Raw genomic sequence first — 23171 nt, 5'->3', positions numbered from 1 at the left:
GAGAGAGAGGAGAAAGAGAGAGGGGGAGAGAGGAGAGAGAGGGGGAGAGAGAGGAGAAAGAGAGGGGGGAGAGAGGAGAAAGAGAGAGAGAGGGGAAGAGAGAGAGAGGGGGAGAGAGAAGAGAGAGAGGGGGAGAGAGAGGGGGAGAGAGAGGGGAGAGAGGAGAAAGAGAGAGAGAGGGGGAGAGAGAGAAAGAGAGAGGAGGAGAGAGAGAGGATAAATAGAGAGAGAGGGGGAGAGAGAGGAGAAAGAGAGAGGAGAAAGAGAGAGGGGGAGAGAGAGGAGAAAGAGAGAGAGAGGCGGAGAGAGAGAGAGAGGGGGGGGAGAGAGAGGAGAAAGAGAGAGAGAGGGGGAGAGAGGAGAAAGAGAGAGCGAGGGGAGAGAGAGAGGGGGAGAGAGAGGATAAATAGAGAGAGAGGGGAGAGAGAGGAGAAAGAGAGAGAGAGGGATTGAGAGAGGATAAATAGAGAGAAGGGGAGAGAGAGGAGAAAGAGAGAAAGAGAGAGAGAGGGGGAGAGAGAGGAGAAAGAGAGAGCCAGGGGGAGAGAGAGGATAAATAGAGAGAGAGGGGGAGAGAGAGGAGAAATAGAGAAAGAGAGAGAGAGGGGGAGAGAGAGGAGAAATAGAGAGAGGGGGAGAGAGAGGAGAAAGAGAGAGAGAGAGAGGGGGAGCGAGAGGAGAAAGAGAGAGAGAGAGAGAGGGGGAGAGAGAGGAGAAATAGAGAAAGAGAGAGAGAGGGGGAGAGAGAGGAGAAATAGAGAGAGAGGGGGAGAGAGAGGAGAAAGAGAGAAAGAGAGAGAGAGGGGGAGAGAGAGGAGAAAGAGAGAGAGAGAGGGGGAGAGAGGAGAAATAGAGAAAGTAAGAGAGAGCGACACAGAGAGTGAAAGGTTTCAAACAAAACCACACAAAACCACACAAAACCACACATAACATCTTCAAGAAAATGCAATTATTTGATTTAAGTCAGTCTCACCATCAGTATAGTTCAAAGATTTTCAGCCTCAAGTTCAAACCTTAAAAAGAAATATTGAATACGATAGAGGTTAGAGAAAACAGTTAGTTGAATTCTAGCGACTGAATTTTTAAATATTCAGTCCAACCCTAAAGTGTCCCTGTCCTTCCCAGCTGACTGACAAGCATCAGTGTCCACTGTTTCTGTTCTAGCACTCTCTGAGCTTTAGGAAGACTTTTATACAGCCATATATGAATATGAATTTACATATTAACATAAACGTGATGGAGAGGCGGAACCCAACACTAGAGGATTCAAACAGGTCACATGACTTTACACAGGTTGCACATATCACAGTGTAACAGCAATCCAGTTCCAAATTGTATCTTTCTGTGAGGAAATGTTGTTGGTGACCGAAAGGTCAGAAGAAGAATACTTTTATGGTCGATTGTCATTTTCAGATCATGAACATTCATCTTTTATTGCCACCAACAGGTCACTGACTACTGGCTTACAGATAGACGGTTGAATGTTGGTGGTAGCCTCGCAAAGCCACCTGATCCTGCAAGCTTACATTAAACCCTTTTACACAGCGTGAATCAGTCTGGTATTTATGAGTCTATGTTGGTGGTACCACTTCAATGCTTTTAGCCCAAACTGTTTTCAGTAGCTACTCGTTAATTCCCTTTCTGATTTTAATGCTGTGAACCCTATATATTTGATGTAGTTATTTATAGGGGAACAATGCACATGAATCAACATCAATATTACAATAATGCAACATTCATGTAAATGTGCAGGGGCTAGCCAAAAGATCATTTGCACCCGTAGTCCCTTGGCAGGTAAGGGCCTTTACACAGCCACTATACAAATGCTCACTAAAACAATACAAAATACGTTACATCCAATAATATATAATTCTAACAACAACAACTTATTCGTAATAAAAAAAACACTATCTTCAACTGTCGCCTTACACATGAGGAACCACAGATAAATAGTGTACAGTTTTGAATAGATTTGAGCCATGTTTTCAATTTAAAAGTACCATAAGCAGTGCAGCTTCTCAAGTCCAAGGGAGTTACTTACGCCTCTTGCAAAGGTACGCTACACCCTGCTACAACAACTCCCCGTGGAGTGAAAGAGGTATGGGACTGTAGGTGCGGGTAAGGATGACAAAGGCAGAGAATATACCGTTTACTGGGAATTTATTTATTCCTTCATACGGTAATATGGGGAAAAGGGGCTGGATGGAACCAAAGCAAAGAAAGTAAATGTCAAAGCCCCCCCCCCCTCCTATCTTACCTGCCTACCCACTACTTACCTAACTTAGCACCACCTGGTGCGCTAACCAAAACACAGGGGGTGGTCCGCCCAGGTCTTACCTAGTGTGCATAGGCAGTAAATACTATGGGTTATGTATGCCCATTGCATTCCAGTATATTGTAGCTCTAACAAAGGCCAATTGACCAAATTTACTGCGTCGAAAAGGGACAACGCAATCCCCTCTAGTTACTGTCCTTGTTATCCTGGAGGTTCTTTCCTTGATCATCATATGCATTTATAGTCGCTCTTGCTTGTGACGAGCATGTGAGGCAATATCTCAGATGTGAAAAGATCAGAGCATGCATATATAGTCTGGCGGTCTCCAGAGGAAGGTAATCTGAAGTTGGATAATCCAAACTTGACCGTGTTAACCACCTTCTTCACATGTTTCTTAAATGTGAAGAATGACGTCGAGATACCTGAAGTTAGACAACTTTCAGATTTTCCCATTAACAAGAACAGCTCGTTGGGAAGAATCAATGGATTTCTTAGAGAAGTACATACAAACAGTCTTGTCGATATTTAAATGCAGGCAAGAATCAGTTATTCTTTTAAAAGCGTCTACCATAGCTTCAGTTAACTTTTCTATTTTTTGAGTGTACAAACTGGACTGTATCGTCTGCATACATATGCATGTTAACTTGTGGGCAAGCAAGTTGGAGATAATTTATATAGATGGTAAACAGAAGGGGCCCTAATATTGACCCTTGTGGGACCCCAATGTTATTGTAAAGAGAGTCTGATTGAGTGTCCCCCAGACGAACCCTTTGACTTCTGTTTGTCAGATAGGAATACATCCAACTAACAACTTCAGTGGACACATTAAGGGAGGATAGTTTGGATAGGAGGACCTTATGATTCACAGTATCAAATGCCTTTTTAAGATCCAACAAGACTGCACCGACTTCACCACCTATGTCCAGTTTTAGATGTATTGCACTCCAGAAAATAACATTTGGCTGTTTCAGTAGAATGGTTAGTTCTGAATCCAAATTGCATGTAATGTATGGAGTTTTCTTGATTCAGGTGATCAGTCAGATGATCAGCCACACATCTTTCAGCTACTTTTGATAGCACTGGAAGAATGCTTATTGGTCAGTTATTTTCCACCAGTGTCGGGTCACCGGATTTTAAAACGGGCATCACTGCAGCAGACTTCCAAGCATTGGGGAAGAACCCATATTTGATGGACAGATCAACTAGATGTACAATAGGGGAAATCAGACAATATTTGTGTTTCTTCAGGAATACAGTGTCTAAACCAAATACATACAGTTGAAGTCGGAAGTTTAAATACACTTAGGTTGGAGTCATTAAAACTTGTTTGTCAACTACTCCACAAATGTCTTGTTAACAAACTATAGTCTTGGCAAGTCGGTTTTGTGCATGACACAAGTCGTTTTTCCAACAATTGTTTACAGACAGATTATTTCACTTACAGTTCACTGTATCACAATTCCAGTGGGTCAGAAGTTTACATACACTAAGTTGACTGTGCCTTTAAACAGCTTGGAAAATTCCAGAAAATAATGTCATGGCTTTAGAAGCTTCTGATTTACATCATTTGAGTCAATTGGAGGTGTACCTTTGGATTTATTTCAAGGCCTACCTTCAAACTCAGTGCCTCTTTGCTATACATCATGGGAAAATCTAAATAAATTAGCCAAGACCTCAGAAAAATATTGTAGACCTCCACAAGTCTGTTTCATCCTTGGGAGCAGTTTCCAAATGCCTGAAGGTACCACGTTCATCTGTACAAACAATAGTAAGCAAGTATAAACACCATGGGACCACGCAGCCGTCATACCGCTAAAGAAAGAGACGCGTTCTGTCTCCTAGTGATGAACATACTTTGGTGCGAAAAGTGCAAATCAATCCCAGAACAACAGCAAAGGACCGTGTGAAGATGCTGGAGGAAACAGGTACAAAAGTATCTATATCCACAGTAAAATTAGTTCCTGACCTCAATCCTATATACATTTGTGGGCAGAACTGAAAAATCATGTGCGAGCAAGGAGGCCTACAAACCTGACTCAGTTACACCAGCTCTGTCAGGAGGAATGGACCAAAATTCACCCAACTTATTGTTGGAAGCTTGTGGAAGGCTAGCCGAAACATTTGACCCAAGTTAAACAATCTAAAGGCAATGCTACTAAGTGTATGTAAACTTCTGACCCACTGGGAATGTGATGAAAGAAATAAAAGCTGAAAAAAATAATTTACTCAACTATTATTCTGACATTTCACATTATTAAAATAAAGTGGTGATCCTAACTGACCTAAGACAGGGAATTTTTACTATGATTAAATGTCAGGAATTGTGAAAAACTGAGTTTAAATGTATTTGGCTAAGGTGTATGTAAACTTCTGACTTCAACTATATTTTGTTCTAGAGATCCTGAAGAAACTAATAATAATGTGCACTGCTGATGCTGAGGAAATTCAGGAATTTCAGGAATTCTGAGTTTAATATTATCCATGGGAGTGAGAACTGTGGTCTTGGTTGAAAATCTTTGAGCCAGTTCCCTGACAGAGTCAACAAAACAATTGTTGAAGGTGGTGGATATGAAAATTTAGTATTGAATTAGGATCCCATGAACCTTTTAATTCAGGATGTTTTTTGGACTTTTCAGCTCCTCTCCCTTTTAGTTTGTTGAGATTTTCCCAAATCACTTTGCCATTTCCTTTTGCTTCATTGATCACTCTGAGGAAAAACTCTGCTTTTGTTATATTCCTTACCACCTCATTTTTCAGTGATGTAAATAACTCAGCAAAAAAGAAACGTCCTCCTATTGTCAACTGCGTTTATTTTCAACAAACTTAGCATGTGTAAATATTTGTATGAACATAACAAGATTCAACAACTGAGACATAAACTGAACAAGTTCCATAGACGTGACTAAGGTAAATGGAATGATGTGTCCCTGAACAAAGGGGGGGTGGGGTCAAAATCAAAAGTAACAGCCAGTGTCTGGTGTGGCCACCAGCTGCATTAAGTACTGCAGTGCATCTCCTCCTCATGGACTGCACCAGATTTGCCAGTTCTTGCTGTGAGATGTTATCCCGCTCTTCCACCAAGGCACCTTCAAGTTCACAGATATTTCTGGGGGGAATGGCCCTAGCCCTCACCCTCTGATCCAACAGGTCCCAGACATGTTCAATGGGATTGAGATCCGGGCTCTTCGCTGGCCATGGCAGAACACTGACATTCCTGACTTGTAGGAAATCACGCACAGAACGAGCAGTATGGCTGGTGACATTGTCATGCTGGAAGGTTATGTCAGGATGAGCCTGCAGGAAGGGTACCAATATGAGGGAGGAGGATGACTTCCCTGTAACGCATAGCGTTGAGATTGACTACAATAACAACAAGCTCAATCCGATGATGCTGTGACACACCGCCCCAGACCATGACAGACCCTCCACCTCCAAATCGATCCCACTCCAGAGTACAGGCCTCGGTGTAACGCTCATTCCTTTGATGATAAACATGAATCTGACCATCACCCCTGGTGAAACAAAACTGCAACTTATCAGTTTTGAGCACTTTTCGCCAGTCCTGTCTGGTCCAGCGACGCTGGGATGGTGCCCATAGGCGACGTTGTTGCCGGTGATGTCTGGTGAGGACCTGCCTTACAACAGGCCTACAAGCCCTCAGTCCAGCCTCTCTCAGCCTATTGCAGACAGTCTGAGCACTGATGGAGGGATTGTGCATTCCTGGTGTAACTCGGGAAGTTGTTGTTGCCATCCTATACCTGTCTCGCAGGTGTGATGTTCGGATGTACCGATCCCGTGCAAGTGTTGTTACACATGGTCTGCCACTGCGAGGATGATCAGCTGTCCATCCTGTCTCCCTGTAGCGCTGTCTTAGGCGTCTCACAGTACACATCTGCAGTCCTCATGCCTCCTTGCAGCATGCCTAAGGCACGTTCAATAGCGAAATATGGGTGACACTTGGAGGGGGTGTAGACAAGAACAAGGACAGGTGAAACAGACCAGGGTGTGGCAGTACCCCCACCCCCCCAGGGGCGCCACCTGGCATCCTACCAGGGCGCATACCTGGTTGACCTGGGTGCCGACGGTGGAAGTCGGCAATGAGGGCTGGGTCCAGGTAGTCTCTAGCGGGGACCCAGCACCTCTCCTCCGGGCCATAACCCTCCCAGTCAACCAAGTACTTGAAACCCCTGCCCCGCGGTCAAACATTCAGCAGCCGTCTCACCGTGTATTCTTGATTGTTATGTCGTTAAGGCTCGGTAGTCAATGCACGGACACAGGGTCTTGTCCTTCTTTTCCACAACAAAAAACCCCGTGCCGGCAGGGGATGCAGAAGGATGGATGCCACCAGCAGCCAGAGAGTCCTCAATATACTCCTCCACAGCCTTGGAATATAGCTGACCATGAGGCGGTGTGATGCCTGGGAGAAGGTCAATGGCACAATTGTAGAGATGATGCGGGGGAAGAGAAGTAGCCTGTGCCTTGCTGAAGACCTCCAGGAGGTCGTGGTACTCTGCGGCGATGGAAGAGAAATCCGAGGCTTGACTTAAGCCCTGAGGAGGCCGTCTCGAGGAAGGCTGCGCTGCTTTGAGGCAATGGGAATGGCAGAACGGACTCCAACCCAGGATGGAACTCGTGGTCCAGTCAATAACGGGGTTGTGTTTTTGGAGCCAAGTAAATCCCAAAACAGGAACATGGGGGGACTCAATGAGGAGAAGCTGTATAGCCTCACTGTGATTTCCTGAAACCCGCAGATGAACAGGAACAGTGCTTTGGGTAACTCTACCAATGGAGTGGCCGTCCAGTGCTCTAGCATCCATGGGAACAGAGAGGAGTTGAGTGGGGATACCTAATTCAGAAACTGGGGTAGCTTCCATGAAATTCTCATCCGCCCCAGAGTCAATGAGCACCCGGAGAGACTTAAAACGGGTACATCCTCAGTGTTCACATTAAACTTTCTTTATTTTTACTATTTTCTACATTGTATAATAGAATGATAGTAAAGACATCAAAACTATGAAATAACACATATGGAATCATGTTGTAACCAAAAAAGTGTTAAGCACTTCTTCAAATAGCCACCCTTTGCCTTGATGACAAAACCATCAAGCGCTATGATGAAACTGACTCTCATGAGGACCGCCACAGGAATGGAAGAGTTACCTATGCTAAGGATAAGTTCATTAGAGTTACCAGCCTCAGAAATTGCAGCCGAAATAAATGATTCACCGAGTTCAATTAACACATCTCAACATCAACCGTTCAGAGGAGACTGTGTGAATCAGGCCTTCATGATCGAATTTCTGCAAAGAAACCACTATTGAAGGACACCAATAAGAAGAGACTTGCTTGGGCCAGGAAACACGAGCAATGGACATTAGACCGTCAGAAATGTGTCCTTTGGTCTGGAGTCCAAATTGGAGATTTTTGGTTAAACGGATTAACTCCGCATGTATATTTCCCACCTTAAAGCATGGAGGAGGAGTTGTTATGGTGTGGGGGTGCTTTGCTGGTGACACTGTCTGTGATTTATTTAGAATTCAAGGCACACTTAACCAGCATGGCTACCACAGCATTCTGCAGCGATACGCCATCCCATCTGGTTTGCACTTAGTCCCACTATCATTTGTTTTTCTACAGGACAATGACCCAACACACATCCAGGCTGTGTGGGCTATTTTATCAAGAAGCAGAGTGATGGGGTGCTGCATCAGATGACCTGGCCTCCACAATCCCCCGACCTCAATCATATTGAGATGGGGCCGCCAGGGTGCAGTTGCCTCGAATGAAACGGCGGTAGAAATTGGCAAACCCCAGGAAACGCTGTAGCTGCACCCTCGACTAGGTTGGGACCAATCCACAACTGCTTTCACCTTTTCTTGGTCCCTCTGGACATTTCCGTCAGTGATGACATATCCCAGAAAGGAGAGAGTAGAACGATGTAACTTGCATTTCTCTGCTTTCAGAAATAACTGGAAATCCATGAGGCGCTGAAGGACTTGTCGAACATGGAGGACGTGTTCTTGGCAGAACGGGGAAAAAACAGGATGTCGTCGAGGTAGACAAACATGAAACAATTTAACATGTGCCGGAGCACATCATTTACCAGGACCTGGAAGACCGCGGGGGTGTTGGTGAGTCCAAACGGCATGACCAAGTACTCATAATGTCCACTGGCAGTGTTGAAGGCTGTCTTCCACTTATTCCCTTTGCGAATCCAAACCAGGTGGTAAGCATCCAGAAGATCCAGTTTGGAGAAGATGGTGGCCCCCGGAGAGGTTCAAAAGCCATAGGAGAGGAGTGGTAGGGGGTAACAATTATAGATTGTTATGTCGTTAAGGCTCGGTAGTCAATGCACGGACACAGGATCTTGTCCTTCTTTTCCACAACAAAAAACCCTGTGCCGGCAGGGGATGCAGAAGGATGGATGCCTCCAGCAGCCAGAGAGTCCTCAATATACTCCTCCACAGCCTTGGAATATAGCTGACCTTGAGGCGGTGTGATGCCTGGGAGAAGGTCAATGGCACAATTGTAGAGATGATGCGGGGGAAGAGAAGTAGCCTGTGCCTTGCTGAAGACCTCCAGGAGGTCGTGGTACTCTGCGGGGATGGAAGAGAAATCCGAGGCTTGACTTAAGCCCTGAGGAGGCCGTCTCGAGGAAGGCTGCGCTGCTTTGAGGCAATGGGAATGGCAGAACGGACTCCAACCCAGGATTGAACTCGTGGTCCAGTCAATAACGGGGTTGTGGTTTTGGAGCCAAGTAATTCCCAAAACAGGAACATGGGGGGACTCAATGAGGAGAAGCTGTATAGCCTCACTGTGATTTCCTGAAACCCGCAGATGAACAGGAACAGTGCTTTGGGTAACTCTACCAATGGAGTGGCCGTCCAGTGCTCTAGCATCCATGGGAACAGAGAGGAGTTGAGTGGGGATACCTAATTCAGAAACTGGGGTAGCTTCCATGAAATTCTCATCCGCCCCAGAGTCAATGAGCACCCGGAGAGACTTAAAACGGGTACATCCTCAGTGTTCACATTAAACTTTCTTTATTTTTACTATTTTCTACATTGTATAATAGAATGATAGTAAAGACATCAAAACTATGAAATAACACATATGGAATCATGTTGTAACCAAAAAGTGTTAAGCACTTCTTCAAATAGCCACCCTTTGCCTTGATGACAAAACCATCAAGCGCTATGATGAAACTGACTCTCATGAGGACCGCCACAGGAATGGAAGAGTTACCTATGCTAAGGATAAGTTCATTAGAGTTACCAGCCTCAGAAATTGCAGCCGAAATAAATGATTCACCGAGTTCAATTAACACATCTCAACATCAACCGTTCAGAGGAGACTGTGTGAATCAGGCCTTCATGATCGAATTTCTGCAAAGAAACCACTATTGAAGGACACCAATAAGAAGAGACTTGCTTGGGCCAGGAAACACGAGCAATGGACATTAGACCGTCAGAAATGTGTCCTTTGGTCTGGAGTCCAAATTGGAGATTTTTGGTTAAACGGATTAACTCCGCATGTATATTTCCCACCTTAAAGCATGGAGGAGGAGTTGTTATGGTGTGGGGGTGCTTTGCTGGTGACACTGTCTGTGATTTATTTAGAATTCAAGGCACACTTAACCAGCATGGCTACCACAGCATTCTGCAGCGATACGCCATCCCATCTGGTTTGCACTTAGTCCCACTATCATTTGTTTTTCTACAGGACAATGACCCAACACACATCCAGGCTGTGTGGGCTATTTTATCAAGAAGCAGAGTGATGGGGTGCTGCATCAGATGACCTGGCCTCCACAATCCCCCGACCTCAATCATATTGAGATGGTTTGGGATGAGTCGGACCTCAGAGTGAAGGAAAAGCAGCCAACAAGTGCTCAGCATATGTGGGAACTCCTTCAAGACTGTTGGAATTGAATTCCAGGTGAAGCTGGTTGACAGAATGCCAAGAGTGTGCAAAGCTGTCGTTAAGGCAAAGGGTGGCTATTTGATGAACCTCAAATATAAAATATATTTGTTTAACACTTTTTTGCTTTCTACATGATTCCATATGTGTTATTTCATAGTTGTGTTGAATGAGTAGGTGTGTCCAAACTTTTGACTGGCACTGTAAATTTGGCACATTAGGATACAAAAACACAGTCATGGGAAGCACAAGTAAAACATCACAAATCGCCCAGAAAAACAGTTACATTCCTCCACAAATAAGACCCCAATCAATACTCTAAACGATGCGAACGGCAGTAGAACATCTCAATTAAATGTGTTTTGAAATTTTGTTCCAACAATACGGTGCTTTAAAGCTAAAAGCAGATTTACCTAGCTTGGTGAAGACCCTAGAAACCTCAAGAGTTAACCAATGCTGTGAACTGGTTATGCAACTCAGATGTCTATACTTCAACAGCAAAGTTAGATAAAACTGACGTTTATAAAGTAGGGCATTTTTGATACAGGATGCAGTGATGAGTATTAAAACTGTCACCTGTAACAAAACGAAGGGCACTATGGTAGATGGCATTTAAAGGTTTAAGAGTTGTAGCAGCTGTATTGTATAAATAATATCACCATAATCAAGAACAGATAAAAAAGTTGACTGAATAATCGGCTTCCTACTGCTTAGAGAACGGCACAATCTGTTTCAATAGAAAAGGCCAACTTTAAATCTTAGCTTCTTAACCAGCTCATCTATATGCTTTTTTAACATCACATCCATATAAATCCAAATGCCTAAGTATTTATATGCGGGAACACGTTCAATTGGAGAACCATCTAATGAGTGAACATTATGTATTTTGTTTTAAGAACAAGTTTTACATAAGCAAGAGATTCCTGCATAGCAATAACATCTGACAGTAGTTTTGACACAGCCAGGTCAACAGTCAGGGCAATAGCATACATAATAGTATCATCTGCATAGAGATGAAGTTTACCATTTTTAACAGCTTCACCAATGGTGTTCATATAACTAGTGAAGAGAACAGCTTCCAAAATTGACCCCTGTGGCACACCTTTGTGCACTTGAAATTCCGACTTAACCCCATCAATCACGGTGGCCTGAGTTCTGTCACTAAGATAATCATAAAACCATGAACAGGTGTCAGAGCTCAGGCCTATCGAGGACAACTTATTCAATAACATAGCCTGATAAACAGTATCAAAAGCTTTTGACAGGTCCACTAACAAAGCAGCATATTTCTTTGAGTTTCTAAAACATTGACAAGATCAGCAACAACTAAAGTGGTTGCTGTAATAGTGCTATGGCCAGGCCTAAACCCTGATTGGTTTACATTAAAAATACATTTCTCAGATAATAAAGAGAAAAGTTGTACATTTACCAAGGATTAAATAATCTTAGCTAGACAAGGAAGCCTTGAAACGGGGTCATAATTATTAAGATCACTACTATCCCCGTCCTGAATTCCATACTTTTGGAATATTTCCTGATAAAAATATTAACTAAAAATGTGGGTTACTGAGCCAACAATGATGTGTCAATAATGGCATTTTTTTCCATAATGAGGCAAGTGTCTGAATGTATTTGTTGTGGCAGAGAGGAGGAAGTAGAATCCTTCAGGAATTTGATAGGTTCCCATTACAATCCGAAAGAGCGGTTACATAATAATCAGATTTAGACTTTCTGATTTGTCTTACACAATGATACCTCAGTGGCTGACAAGCTTGCCAGCCCGGGCCTGAGCCTGTTTTCCTGGCCTTGATCCAAGCATCATCGCCTTTATGAATTATTTCTGATAATTCCGGAGCATTCAACCTACCTTTAATTAACCCTTTGTTTTTTTGAAGACAACTGAAAAAAGTCTGAACGCTAAATCAGGTTCAGGGATAGCTGAAACACAATTAAGGTAGCGGAAATAAAGATCATGTAAAAAATCCTGTTCCCTGAAGGCTTAGATTTTTGTATTCTCACATCTTTAGCACAAAACCACCTAAGGTCAAAGGGTATGTTTTCAAGTGTCTGTCCTATATCTAAGAGATATACAGTAAGAAAACTCAACCCATATTTAACCCCTTTTTTTGGCACTAAAGTACATTCATAAATACTTCCATAATTTTGTTTTACTGGTACCTTGGTACTTTCAGATGAATCTTGTGAGGCTTGTGGGTGTACTAGAGTAGGGATCATCAACTAAATTCAGCTGCAGGCCAATTCTTTTTTTTCTTGAGCTGATGGTCAGGAGGCCGGAACGTAGTAAAAATGAATTTGTAGACTGCAAATTGACCGCAAGAAACCCAAACGGATATACTGTTTGAAAAAAATATAATTTCAAACCTAGCCTACATTTGTATATGATCACATACATCACTCTATTATGAGTGGGAATACTTTGGAACAGATTTCCAAAATTAAAATCACTTGGAGCTGATTTGTGTTTTTACAGTCTTATGTTTTTTATTTTATTTTTCAGAAAACTCAGCGGGGAACCCTGTCCGAGACCAAACCACCAACATGTATGTGTTCGTGAGAGTCGATGCTGGTGTCATATTAGTACGTAGCCCAAACTGTTCGGATGCTACACTTGTCAAGTAGAACCATACAGGGTTTTTCCAATTTGTCCCCATAGGGGAACCCTTTTTGGTGCTGGGTAGAACCCTTTGCAGGGGGTTCTATGTAGGGTTCTTCAAAGAACCCTCTGTATAAAGTTCTACCTAGGACACTCTATGAAGCATTCTGCCTAGAACCCTCTATGAAGGGTTCTACCAAGAACCATTTTATAATCTAAAAGGTTCTACCTAGAACCCTTTTATCTTTGGAGGGTTATTCCTAGAACCCTCTTTGAACGGTTCCACCAGCGATATTAGCCTTTAAAATTGTTTTATTTATGACAATATATTACATATACAGTGGGGCAAAAAAGTATTTAGTCAGCCACCAATCGTGCAAGTTCTCCCACTTAAAAAGACGAGAGAGGCCTGTAATTTTCATCATAGGTACACTTCAACTATGACAGACAGAATGAGGGAAAAAAAATCCAGAAAATCACATTGTAGGATTTTTTATGAATTTATTTGCAAATTATGGTGGAAAATAAGTATTTGGTCACCTACAAACAAGCAAGATTTCTGGCTCTCACAGACCTGTAACTTCTTCGTTAAGAGGCTCCTCTGTCCTCCACTCTTTACCTGTATTAATGGCACCTGTTTGAACTTGTTATCAGTATAAAAGACACCTGTCCACAACCTCAAACAGTCACACTCCAAACTCCACTATGGTCAAGACCAAAGAGCTGTCAAAGGACACCAGAAACAAAATTGTAGACCTGCACCAGGCTGGGAAGACTGAATCTCCATCTTTTTAAGTGGGAGAACTTGCACAATTGGTGGCTGACTAAATACTTTTTTGCCCCACTGTATCATAAGGCCTTTTTTTGAGGGCCTAGTTACTGTATACCGTAACACAGTGGTGTTAGGAATCTCCTGGTTTACAGGCCACATCAAGCCTGCAAATCATATTATGCTGGCATGCAAAGTGATGTGTAGTTCCTTTTGGAGTCCAGTTAGGATATCCAACAAGTGGAATTGTTAATCGCCCGCAACCTGCATTCAGAATGACTGCCAGGGTAGGGCAGATTGAATACTGAGACGACCTCAATCATCTAAACTAGAACAACCATCTCATTAATGGGTGCAATAAATCCTACAGATTGTATTATTTTAGAAAATTGTATGTTATTTATCTTTCTGTAGCATAAAATGTATTAACCAATGAAAATCTCCCTCAAATAGACCATGCTGAGAAATAATATACTGTATATAAAGAACCCTTCCTGCCTTCCAAATAATCATCAGAATTCTTTCTTCCAAAAAGGGTTATTCTGATCAAAACGGTTCTTGGTAGAAAGAACCCTATCCCTCCGCAAAGAACCGTTTTTAAACCCTTTATTCTAAGAGTGTACAGACAGAAGTTGGCAGATCGGCTGTACCGACTTCAGACGAGTCCCAAAACGGCAAACACCATCATGTTTGTGAGAGTCTTGTCTTTTCAGGGGGGTCATATTAGTTTTTTAGCCCAAACCCTTCGGACGCTACAGACGTCTTTGTGAGAAGACCGAGTTTCGGCAAAAAACAAGGTTGAATCATGATGACGTCAGTGATCTTCAGGTCATAGCTCTAGAAAGAGACCCAAGTTCCGGATTTATAATTGCGAGTTGGATGACCGTTCAAAACATATTTTCCCAGTCAGTGCTAGTTATTTCCGAGTTTCCAGTTGTCTTGAACTCACTGAAGTCAGATTTCGCAGTTCACCGCTGTTTTGAGTGTGAAACAAATCATGCTTCATTGACAGCTTGGCCAATGTTGAATGTTAATCATTTTACACTTGGAACAGAGACCCTTAATGCCAGATTTGAGACAACATAGCCACTCCACTGAATAGCAGACTAGTGATTGTTTTGAAATGCTTGCAGTTAGCCACTGATTCCTTCCAAACCACTCATTGTTAAATTTGCGATTTCCAACTTGTTGTGTAATGTTTATGTCCAATGGCCGATGAGCACTGATATGTTTTATCTAGAATTTATCTTAATTATTTATCTTCATATGACAAGGATTAAAAAGGATTTGCCAGTAGATTGTCAACTTGATTCATGATGATGACTGCTAGCTAAGATTTTGAAAGTATGATATTGTCATGATCAGTCCAATCAAGTTGTAGATATAACATGATTTGACGTCATTTTATTTGTGGCCAATGACCCTGAGCCTTCTTGGATGGGCACTTCTAATGTAACTCTATGGCAGCACCCAAAGGGGCTTGTATTTTCAAGCTCTACCCTTAGACTTGGCGGTAACGTAGTGTCCCCATGAGTGACAGAACACTAAGCCAATCATGGCGCAACTAGAGAACATTACCAACACCTATGCTCCGTATTTTCCTCTGACTGCCCCACCACCACAGAAAGCACTGAGCTAGGCTGAAACACCTGCATTTTGGAGTTGCCTTACTCAATAAAGCAAAAAATAGATCATGTTTGTATTCAGCTTTGTTTATTTTTTTTATACATTGTTTGTAAACTTATGTGACATGTGATAATGCCAAAATAACATGCAAAACAGGCAATCCCCCCCTCCAGAAAAAAATGTGTAGCTAAAAATGTGGGGCTCAACCCCACCACCCTGAATGACGGGTCGCCACTGGTTGATGGTAATCTCACACCTTTTGTGTTGATGTGTCAAGGGAAAGGCCTTAAAAAGTTGATACCCAACTAGAAGTCCTGACTTTTATCCAATACTGTTGAGCGTTGGCACAATATGGATGCAGTAGCAAAAGACCTTGCACATAATGTCATCATTGTATGGTAAAGTGAGATGAGAAGCATGATGGGAATGCCAGGGGCTTTTGTCATTCCACCTGCCATTGCAACATTGCGTCACTCTCTGGCGATTGGGTTTTGCCATTACATGCAACAGTAAATAGGCTTTTTGTTTATATATTTTCCCTGTCGCTGTTTTTGTTCTCTTCCTGTTGTGGTAGGCATCCTCCAGACAACCACCCCAAACTGATCTCCATGGCACACAAAGCCAGCCTTTTGATTCAAGAGCTTATTTTCTTTCCAGTGTTCCATATATTTATTGGTCTCTTTTCTTCTTCCTCTCCCTCTGTGATTAGTGGAAAAAGCTACAGCCCTTCCTCCTCCAGCCCCCCCCCCTCCCCCATCCCCTCCCCCTGCTTTATTCCCCCCCACTCCTTCCTCCTCCCGCTTCCCTCCACCCTCGCCCCACTTCCCTCCCCACTCACTCCCCTCCTCCCTCTTCCCTCCCCCTTCTCCAGCTTCACTCCCCCTCCCCCTTCCACTCCCAAGCTTCCCTCCCCCTCTTCCCGATTTACTCCCAGTCTACCTCCTTACCACCCTCACCAACCCACAGACACACACATTAATCCTTGCTCAGGCCTCAGTTTACAGATACAATGGGGTTTGGAGAATTGGACTTGAGATAATTGTGCTGCTATCCCATTTCGGCTGTAATGGAATCGCTCGGTGGGCCCCAGTCCAGCTTAGAGGAGAATGGCGTCTTTGCTGATAACACAAAAACAAGTCTGCGTGCCCGGCACTATTTGGAGATTGTCTTAACGGTGGTTTTGATTACTTTGTGAGACATCTCTTTCTTTTGCATCCACCCTCCTTTCTCCACATTTTCACATTCATCTCCTCTTCTCCTTTCATTATAGCAGTGTTTCCCAAACTCAAATCCTGGGGCCCCTCTTGGTGTACGTTGTGGTTGTTGCCTTAGCACTACACAGCTGATTCAAATAACCACCTCATCATCAAGCTTTGATTGTTTATTTGAATCAGCTGTGTAGTGATAGGGCAAAAAACAAAACGTATTCGGTGCCATGTTGTGGGGGACTTTGGAAAAGCAGGAGCTGTGAAAATAGTGGCCACAATCACTGTAATTAACACAGGTGTCTATCTGGAAGAACACCTGCTCTATTAACTCCTGGCTGTTGAAGTTGGCAACCTCCTGGCCCTGGGGTCAGCAGCAGCGCAGTGGTCATTCATCATGAATGGTGAGTGGATGCAGATGGCTGGGAAACAACACTGCTACATGTGAAAACGGCAGATGGAAAAATGTATGGCAAAACCTAAACTTTAAACCAACCAAAAAACGACCATATATTTGACCCGATTAAAGATACTAGGTGTATATCGCAAGTCACGACTTCACAGCGGATGAAACATTTTTTTTTTATCAAACTGCATTTTTGGGCAGAAATGCCTTCTTGAACATGTTAACTTTCATGTGCCTTAACAAACTTGCCATCTGTAAATACGAATACAATTGTTAAATTACGAGCCTTGTTGCTTAAACTACAGCAATCTTCCCACTAGCCATGATTGGCTGAGATAATGAGTGAGCTGGACATGCCGAGAGATGAGTTTGTATTAGTCTGCAATATATAAGACTTTTGTCTATTTGAGCTGGTCAGTCTGTGTTGGTAACCCTGTCGAACGCGGCTTTTTTTATAATGTAGCTGCATAAGTGTTGCTCTCCACTTTCTGGAGGATCGAGTTTTGAAATGATTAGAATTAGAGTATGATCGCTAAAGAGGTGGGAAAACACCTGTTTCCAGATTACGTCTTCAAACTAAGGGCATTTGTGGTATGGATCCAGGGAGACACGTCCATCATATCATGTATAATTATGTATACAGACAGGTAAGATAGTCTAGCTCGCTACATTTTCAGATATGACATGTTTCTAATTTTGACAAAGTGGTTTCCTTTTAAGCTAAAGTGTACTGTTAGCTAGCGTTAGCAGGCTGGCTCGTTAGCTAGCATGACTTGATGTGTGTGATCTTACATGTTGTTTACCTAGCTAGGTTCATTGTTTACCTAGCTAGCTACATGTCTTAAGCTAAAGTGTACAACACCCGTTGAATATGGTCGATGTCAGTAAACATCAGCACAAAAGCATAATGAAATTGTTGTCAGCAGAGCTGGTTCGACTGTTTTCATGTTATCCAGAGGTAAACAAATCATCGGCCAGAGCGTCAAGAGTGCGCTCTGAACGCAAGGAGATGGGTGGGGCTAAAGCTTAAGAGGGTGTGAACAATGCTGAATGGGTGTAGACAAAGAAGAGCTCTCTCACCGAAATGCTAAAATGCAATTTTCTCAAAACTTTCAAAGCAGAATTACTTTCCTATTGTTCCTCAAATGCAGTGTATGATATACCATTTTGTAGCTCTGAGTCTCTACTTGTATCCATTGTAAAAATCAGAAATTCTCATTTTTGCTACATAAATTAAATGAAATGTATTTATATAGCCCTTCGTACATCAGCTGATATCTCAAAGTGCTGTACAGAAAGCCAGCCTAAAACCCCAAACAGCAAGCAATGCAGGTGTAGAAGCACGGTGGCTAGGAAAAACTCCATAGAAAGGCCAAAACCTAGGAAGAAACCAAGCCTGGTTCCTCTCTATGTGGGGTGTAATTTTCATCATAGGTGCATAAGTTCAAACAGGTGCCATTAATACAGGTAACGAGTGGAGGACAGAGCAGCCCCTTAAAGAAGTTGTTACAGGTCTGTGAGAGCCAGAAATCTTGCTTGTTTGTAGGTGACCAAATACTTATTTTCCACCATAATTTGCAAATAAATTCATAAAAATCCTACAATGTGATATTCTGGATTTTTTTCTCTAATTTTGTCTGTCATAGTTGTAGTGTACCGATGAAAATTACAGGCCTCTCTTTTTAAGTGGGAGAACTTGCACAATTGGTGGCTGACTAAATACTTTTTTGTCCCACTGTAAGTAAATTGGCCAAATCATATTGTAATGAAATGGTAACAGTTTTAACAACTTAACATCTACTTTAGTAGTTTAGCTAGCAAAGGAAGCAGACCAATCCAAACTATTCTCCCAGCATGTCCAGCCCATTCATTATCTCCAATCATGGCTAGTGGGAATGTTCTGGTCTTTTTCCGTGTCTAACCAACTGGGCTTGTAATTTAACAATTGTATTCATTTACAGATGGAATACATATTTGTATAAGTCACATGAAAGTTCACCTTTTTCAGAAGGCATTTATGTTTATGTTTACATTCAAATGCCTCTCCTGTGAGGTGGTGACATGTGACATACGCCTAGTTTCCTGAAAAAAGTCACATATATGGATCTGTGCCATTTACTTTAAACTGGACAGTGTTTACAGCATGAGCGGTTGTGAGTAGATGTGCTGCTTTAAGATCAGAGAGAGCTGCATGTAGCCTCATACCCTTTGGTAGCTAGTGAGTTATTAGCCCAGTTATAGATAATTTGTAGTCAGCAATAGGGGAATGATCGCTTCCTACAAGAGCACAAAACTTGTACATTTCTAGCCATCTTTGAAAAGCGAGTCAGGTAAAAATATATTTTTTGTAGTCTTCAAGGGGCAGTGTTGTATTTTGAGACAGGCTTGAATAAGCTAAGTAGCCAAATAAGCAGAGGGTAGCATCATTTGTCTGATTTACTGTAATAATGGTATGGGAATAATAATGGATTTTATGTTTTCTTGCATCTGTAACGGCGTTCTTCGTTTGTTGCAAGAGAGTCGGACCGAAATGCAGCGTGTTGGTTACTCATGTTGTTTAATGAAACAAATGATGAATACATGAAAATACTGCGACAAAATACAAAACAACAAAACGGAACGTGAAACCTATCTGGTGAAACTACACAGAGACAGGAACAATCACCCACGAAATACAAAGTGAAACCCAGGCTACCTAAATACGGTTCCCAATCAGAGACAACGAGAATCACCTGACTCTGATTGAGAACCACCTCAGGCAGCCAAACCTATGCAACACCCCTACTCAGCCGCAAATCCCAATACCAACAAAAACCCCAATACGAAATACAACATAAACCCATGTCATACCCTGGCCTGACCAACAAATAAACTAAAACACAAAAATACTAAGACCAGGGCGTGACAGCATCAAACAACACTAGATTTTCAGTCACCTCCTGGTCTGAAGGACAAGTGGATAAATGGGTTAATGTCAAGCCCAGACTGTTTAAAAAAAAGTTTAATGGAATATAGGCCTACATTGAACAGCACACGTTGCCTGCTACTGTAGGCTGAATGATTACACCAATATTTCCATGTCAAAATGTAATGGGATGCATTTGCTCTATTGTTTCTGATGGTAGGGGGTCTCTGGTCGGCCTACATTATGATAAAATAATAAAAGTAAAGCTTACTTGGCCACTGTTAAAACTGTAACTTAAAGCGGGTACATCCTCAGTGTTCACAGTAACCTTTCTTTAATTTTAATATTTTCTACATTGTAGAATAATAGTGATGACATCAAAACTATGAAATAACACATATGGAATCATGTTGTAACCAAAAAAGTGTTAAACTCTTCAAATCACCACCCTTTGCCTTGATGACAGCTTTGCACACTCTTGGCATTCTCTCCACCAGGTTAATGAGGTAGTCACTTGGAATGCATTTAAATTAACAGGTGTGCCTTCTTAAAAGTTAATTTGTGGAATTTACTTTCTTTTTAATGCGTTTGCGCCAATCAGTTGTTTTGTGACAAGATAGCCCTATTTGGTAAAATACCAATCCATATTATGACAAGAACAACTCAAATAAGCAAAGAGAAACAGCAGTCCATCATTACACTTAAGACAATAAATGTCAGTCAAGCTGGAAAATTTCAAGAACTTTCAGAGTTTTTTCAAAGTGCAGTTTAAAAAATGAACTAAACATGCTGTTGGTTGGGTATAGCTCTGTAACTAAACATGTCTAAGGTTGGGTGTAGCTGGTGCTTAATTTGAGCAGGATCCTGCCGGAACAGCAATTGGCACCACTCTGTTTTGGGTTGTTTTGTTCTGGAAACATTTTGACTGGCTCCGGTACCTCTCATAGCATGATATTGTATTTTCAATTTTTGCAATGTAAAAATTTGAATAAAAGTGATCAAAGTTCATTCAAGTTGCCTCTCCGTTAATTCTCCTGCCCGTCACAAAAAAAAAAACATAATGTGAAAAACTATATTTTCTGCCCGGGCCTAATATTCTAAGGGTTTATTTGAGCTGGGCCAGCCTGGCTTTATGGTTTGCACAACATTGTAAACTGTATTTGAGACCAACGTGTGGCCATGGCTGTGTGAGAAGCGCACCAGTATCTCACATGACTGGAATGAGATTTACTTTCTACGATTCCTCTCTGCTCTGATAGATATGAGTCTGCAACTCTCATCTCTCAAGCATTGCACTTCATAATTTATTTCCTTTTAGAATCATAGCCACGCGAAGCATTCTGAAGGAACTGCAGCACCCCTGATATATTGGAATACATTTGCCAAAGTTATATATTTACTGCTGTCTGTTCAGAAATAAATTAAATAATTCAGAATAGCCTACTACACCATGAGCAGGCCTATAATTTAGCCACAGAAGATCAATAGCTTCTTTAAAAAAATAGCCTAGCTGTGGATTGTAGCCCAATAACAAGGAATAGCCTACAGTCAGGAATGCACAGCAAATCTATAAGTGAAAAAAACAGCATGCAGGCAAAACAGGCCTTTCGCATTATTTCAAATACAATTGTTGGTGTTAAAACTGAAAGCTTCAGTCAGCTGATTCCAGCCATCCCTTCTGGTTAGTTCTAGTCAGGCACTTTAGTCTCCCATTCAGAGGACCCCCACTTTTGTTTGTGTCTTATTGGTTAAGGTCACGCCAAATAATTATCACCACATCTCCTTCAGCCTATCAGTGGCCTTGATTCCCGGGACTTCAGTTTCAGTTAATCTATTATTCCCAGCATGCTGTGTGGTCAGAAACCTACTTTCCCCATCCTGATGAGGCCTTCCACATGTTTTCCTCCTGTGGACTGAATCCCTGTATGCCTGATGTTTCATATGTACAAGTCCAACAGGCTGTTTAGTCTATTGCCATGTGACAAGGCCGTATGCCTGCTGTAGTGTATAACCCTTGCTGTTATATATTTACCTGTGCTAGTTTATACAGCCATGTCATTCATATTATAGCAGTGCTATAACCTAAGTTTTCTTTCTCCTCTTTCCTTTCAGAACCACATAGTTCATGTCAGTTCTCACTGGACATGCTTCTCAGTTATCTGAACCATGAGGGATCAGGTGTGTGTGAATGTGGACATCTTCTTCCATTAAACTCCCCTTAACCTGGACATCTACCTCATCCTTGTTCTGACCGGACATTCTGTTGTGGTTGCTACCGGTCTTAAGCCAGAACCTAAGATTTCTTATTACATTCATGATTCTCTACAACCTTACCCTTATTGTTCATCGGGAAACACAGCTTGTAAAGAAAATTGCTCCTGCTGAGAAGAGAATACTATACTGTAGGCTACCAAAATATTTAATCAACTTCCAAATATTGTTTAACAAAAGAGTGAGGCTTTTGGAATGAGCGCATTTACCATAACCAGCAAGTGAGCTGTGCGTCATTTGGTGAGCCAGTGAAACTGGAAAGCATTTTTAGGACTATAATTTCCTCATATTGTAGCCTACAATATGTATCTCCGCACACATAGGACTAGGCTATTGATTGATTCAAGACCAGGTCGTTTTTGTCAGTGTAAAAGTAGCCTGCCATTTTGATCATGTGCTGTATTAAAAAAGATTCTGCTAAAGTGTAACGTCTGCTTCCAACTCACACCCTCAAACACGTAGATCCCCTGAACGCAGCTCATTTTCCAGCCCACTTTCCAGCTCACTCTCAAACACCTAGATCGCCTGAACGCAGCTCACTCTCCAGATCCCAATCACCTGTTCACACACCTGTATGTCATTATCACACACTATTTAGTTCAGTTCTTTGCACCCCATCACTGTGGGCTATTGTTTGTTTTGTGACAAACGTCTTTCGGAGCGCTGGGTTGCCTGTGATTTACTCCTCCCGTGTATGATAGTTTTAGCCTGCTTGTACTTTAGCCTATTGGATTTCCTGTTATCTACCTATTGCCTGATCTCCCGAACTATGTTACTAGCCTTTTCCCTGCCTGTACTGTTGGCCTTTTGGACCCCCTGTGTATGACCTTCTGCCTGACCCTGGACCCAGCTACCTGCCTCCTCCTCCTGTGGTCCTTAGCAATAAATACCTGCTGCGCCCTGCGCTTGAAACCAGCTCTCTGTCTCCCCTCGTGTTCATTACACAAAGTCTCCAGTCATGTAAAATGAGGTAGAATTGCATGAAATATGTTTTTTGAAAGGCCACATTCTTTCTGAACCCTAGGCTACTAGAAATGTTCTCCATGTCTGCAACTTCTGTAAGTACCTCTACGCCACTACGCAAATGCAATGACATGCATGCAATGCTTTATTATAAAGGTGATTTCTTATTATTTGTTCGGCTACCTCAGGACTACCAGGTCACCCCACTCTCTCACTC

The 23171-nt window shown here is 42.3% G+C and overlaps 1 long non-coding RNA gene across 1 annotated transcript in view; it reads left to right on the top strand.

The window, feature by feature from the left end:
• LOC135526588 (uncharacterized) overlaps positions 1 to 22941 on the top strand; it is a 32237-nt gene extending 9296 nt beyond the window's left edge. The window contains exons 2-3 of the long non-coding RNA XR_010453326.1: positions 12714 to 12793; positions 21833 to 22941. This is a non-coding gene — a long non-coding RNA (uncharacterized LOC135526588). The remainder of the gene's footprint in view (positions 1 to 12713; positions 12794 to 21832) is intronic.
• The last annotated feature ends 230 nt before the right edge of the window (positions 22942 to 23171 follow it).

The sequence above is a fragment of the Oncorhynchus masou genome, chromosome 32 (assembly GCF_036934945.1).
Source record: "Oncorhynchus masou masou isolate Uvic2021 chromosome 32, UVic_Omas_1.1, whole genome shotgun sequence".
NCBI lineage: Eukaryota > Metazoa > Chordata > Actinopteri > Salmoniformes > Salmonidae > Oncorhynchus > Oncorhynchus masou.
The sequence above is the reverse complement of the archived record's forward strand: the minus strand, read 5'-3'. Positions and strand labels throughout refer to the sequence as shown.